Raw genomic sequence first — 4357 nt, forward strand, 5'->3', positions numbered from 1 at the left:
AACTATTTTATGCAAATTAATTTCAATAGTGGCCCCAATGGTATTGATATCGCAGGGGTGGAATACGGAAGACGGACATTGTTTTATCATTTTGATGTAGACTATCTAATATGATTCGCTAATAGTTAACAAAATAATAAAATAGAATAAAATTTTAATGATTATGTTTAAATACAACTAATTATTCTAACTATACTAAAATTACCTTTACAAAATTAGTAATCGTACATTATTGGCAATTAGCATATGGTTTCACTAACTTAATTTTCCTAAAAACTCTATAACATTCTTTTATTTAAATAAATATGAGCCTAGAAACTAACAAACATCAAATCACATTAAAAGTAGCAAAGTGCTGTAATAAGCTAGCTAATTCTGTTAAAAGTGGTGTAACCTTGTGTTTATCTTTAAAAGTTAGTTATTTTAACATTACATATAAAAATAGTACTCCCACCGTCCCAAATTGATAATCCACTTTTGACTTTTGAAGTCTTTTTTCTTCGACTTTGACCTTAAATATTATTATTTGTGTTATATATTACTTGATAAATCTTATAACAATGAAAAACAATTTAAAATACAATTCATTCATATATTTTGCATCAAGTATTATCTATCAAACACAAAAATATTTAAGGTCAAAGTTTAAGAAAAAAGACTTCAAAAATCAAAAATGGACTATCAATTTGGGACGAAGATAGTATATAATTAACTTGGGGGCCAAATGGTTAGTCAAAAAATAAAACCAAACTTTTATTATTAAGGAGGTCAAAAAACAGGGGGCCATCCTCCTCCTCCTCCTCCCCCCATATAAAAAGATCGATTGATAAGTATAAGTACATGCAATTGAAATAACATTTCTCTCATGAGGCCAAAATTAATGGTTTTAGTTTCTTTAATAATCTTTTTATTTATGTTACAAGTATTGGTTGAAATCCTAATCTACAAACCGACCAAAATCTAATCACCAATGGAGATTTACCTTAAGGGTTAATAACCAAGGAGGGTAATAAGGTTTTAATTTTTTTCACATTAGGTCTTTAATGTTTTTTTGCAAATATTACACCAACATGGTTGTTATAACCGTTTACTTATCGGGGATATTTCATTACTTGTCGGTAATACTCTTTTACTTTGACCCTGACTCTGCCACTGACTTATAAGTTATCTGAAATTTATATAATGACATAAAAGGACATTTAAAAAATATGTTTTATTAACTAATTAAGGGGTAAATTTGGAAATTTAAGATAAAAAACTAGTGTAAGTAGCTTTTTAAAACGTTATCTTATAAGCTACCTTTTGGCAGGTCAAACATAACAACTTAAAAAAAATCGAAAAATAAATTAGCTTATAAGCTAGCTGTGGTGTGCCAAACATAGCCTTAATCATTAACACTTTGATTATTATTAGTTTTGTTTTTTTTTTTTTTTTTGTAAAAATGACAAAAAATTGTTATGTAACCTTTCAATTGAAACCGTGGTTGTGGTGAATGGGCGACTAAAACGAGAAGATGAAATGATGAATCTATCTAACTAGATACTAATATAAATTATAAAAGAGTTAGATGAAATGATAAAAATATTTAAAATAAAGACCTAATATGGATAAAATTAAAACCTTATTACGCCTATTTAAGCGGGTATAACAACTATGTTGGTGTAATATGTACAAAAAAAGACCTTACGGACCTAATGTGAACAAAGTTAAAACATTATTACCTTTTTTAAACGGTTATAACAATCATATTTGTGTAATATGTAAAAACAAAAAACCTTAAAGACCTAATGTGAACTTATTACCTTGCTAAGTCATTAACCCTTAATTTCTCATGGATTTTCTTGGGTGGTCCACCTCGGTTGTTTCTTTTATACAAGTACCAAAACTTATATTTCCTTGTGTTTTAAGGAAAAAAAAATTCTGCCTCCAACAGCATTTGAAAATAACTTCCACCCGTGCTTCCCCTAGTTATTATTATAGATTAAAAACACAGGTCCTTGGATAGAATATATGACCCATATTTATAGTCAGAGTAAGATAATTAAGTTCATATTCGGTTTTTTTATTTGACCAAATAGAAATAGATAACAAATTGGGTCTACAAAGATGAGATAAAAAAGAAAATTTTCAGCGGAAAACATGTTAGAGAACGAAGTAAAAAAAGAGGTGCAAAAATAAGGAGTTCTTAAGGCTGAAAAAAACGACAAAAATAATAGAAGTAGACATTAAATTTCTCCTAATTTAACGACTAGCCCTTCAATGTTTTGAGGACTCTTCCATAAAATCTATTTCTCCATTGCATATATATAAGTCGGCAAAACATTCAGTTTCCTCAACTTTTCTTCTCCTTCTTCTTCCTCCATCAAATTTTGCTCTTGGAGAGGAAGAAGGGAAGATCTGTCCAAAATTTTCACATTTTTCGAGTTGAACTGTGATTGTTTCTTAAGAATAAAGTGAATCATATAAACGTAACCGGTCAAAATGAATGATTTGTTCTCCCAATCGTTTAAGCAATATCAAGATAAAGATGTCGACTTGGAGGCTGGTGGTGGCCCCGATGGGAACTCAGCCGAACTTGACAATTTCTTTGAAGATGTCGAGAATGTTAAGAAAGACTTGGCCGGAATAGAGAAACTCTACAAAAGCCTACAAGAAGCCAATGAGGAAAGCAAAACTGTCCATAATGCAAACGCCATGAAAAACCTTCGATCAAAAATGGATTCAGATGTCTCACAAGTGTTGAAGCGTGTGAAAGTCATCAAAGGAAAGATCGAAGCTCTTGACAAGGCTAACATCGCAAATCGAAAGCTTCCTGGTTGTGGGCCCGGCTCCTCAGCTGATAGAACTCGTACAGCTGTTGTCAGTGGTTTAGGGAAGAAGCTCAAGTCCATGATGGACGACTTTCAATCGTTGAGAACCCGTATGAATGAAGAGTATAAGGAGACTGTGGGTAGACGTTACTTCACAATTACAGGAGAAAAAGCTAACGATGATTTGATTGAAAACCTAATCTCTAGTGGTGAAGGTGAAGATTTCATGCAAAAAGCTATCCAAGATCAAGGTCGTGGCCAGATTATGGACACGATTTCCGAAATCCAAGAAAGACATGATTCTGTTAAGGAAATAGAGAAAAACTTGATGGAACTCCATCAAATTTTCTTGGATATGGCTGCATTAGTAGATTCTCAAGGGCAACAACTGAACGACATTGAAAGCCACGTGGCCCATGCTAGTTCGTTTGTGCACCGAGGGACTGAACAATTGGTTGAGGCAAGAGAGCTGCAAAAGAACTCGAGAAAATGTGCCATGATCGCCTTCTTCCTTGTCCTTCTTCTTCTGATAATGATAACTTACCCCATTTGGTTCCCATTGTTGATAGGGTAAAGTGGAAATGGGTAGAAAAAGTCATTTGTGTTTCGAAGATTTTGTTCTTCGTTGTTACGCCCTGAAAACAATTTATGTTTGTGCTTTACACTTTCTAAAGAGATGTATGATAGTAGACATCAATTTTTTATTCAATCTGGATATGAACACCAGATGTATTGTAACTCGCATAAAATGAAGAATTACTCAAAAATATGATCAATCTAATGGAAAAGGATTTTTTTCATGATATATAGTTATCATTTTGAATACCAATTAATTTATATATATGCACATATACATATGTATATCATTATACATGATAATCACTAGCCGTATTATGTTAACATACTAAATCATATTAGTACAATACTACAACTTCATCGATAATTCTGCCCCCTTTGTCACCATTTTCTTGAAGGACTCAGTTATTCAAGAAGCTAGAAAAATGATAAAAAAAGATTGAAACTCAAAAACCTTGTTCCCGAGTCTCATTTAAGGATGGAAGGGAAACGAAGTGGAGAGAACATAAGGATATAGAGAGATTGGCGTGTTCCTGAGATCTTTCTCTAGAGAGATTAGAGAGAAGCGAAAGGAAGATATGTGCTTATCTTCTCTCCTAATCTTCCTCCCCAATTGGGAGGATTTGGAGAGAAAGGATACGGATGCTAATCTAAATCTACCATATTTACTTAATTACCCTTGTAAACATAATATAAACCCATCACGTATATCCACCAATTCCTACAAAATCAAGTTAGTTCAAGTTGTTGTCAACACCATTATCGTCCACCATGATTCGTCCTTGCCATATATGTCTTGAATTTTGATTAAATTTGTAACATCATGTGTCCCGTCATTTCTTATTTCAGGGTCGTGGGCCGAAAGTTGATTGTGTATAGGCTTTGGGCCTTAAGAAGGTAATGTTTAGACCTTTTGGAAGGAGGCAATCATTGTTATGAGATCTAAACCTTTGAATTGTGTTTTGGACCGA

At 32.7% G+C, this 4357-nt stretch overlaps 1 pseudogene; it reads left to right on the forward strand.

Moving 5' to 3' along the window:
- The first annotated feature begins 2322 nt into the window (after nt 1-2322).
- On the forward strand, nt 2323-3615 carry LOC145132898 (syntaxin-125 pseudogene; annotated as a pseudogene).
- Nucleotides 3616-4357: the final 742 nt, after the last annotated feature.

This window comes from Lactuca virosa, chromosome 8, assembly GCF_052849685.1.
Source record: "Lactuca virosa cultivar CGN04683 chromosome 8, Lactuca_virosa_CGN04683_v6, whole genome shotgun sequence".
NCBI lineage: Eukaryota > Viridiplantae > Streptophyta > Magnoliopsida > Asterales > Asteraceae > Lactuca > Lactuca virosa.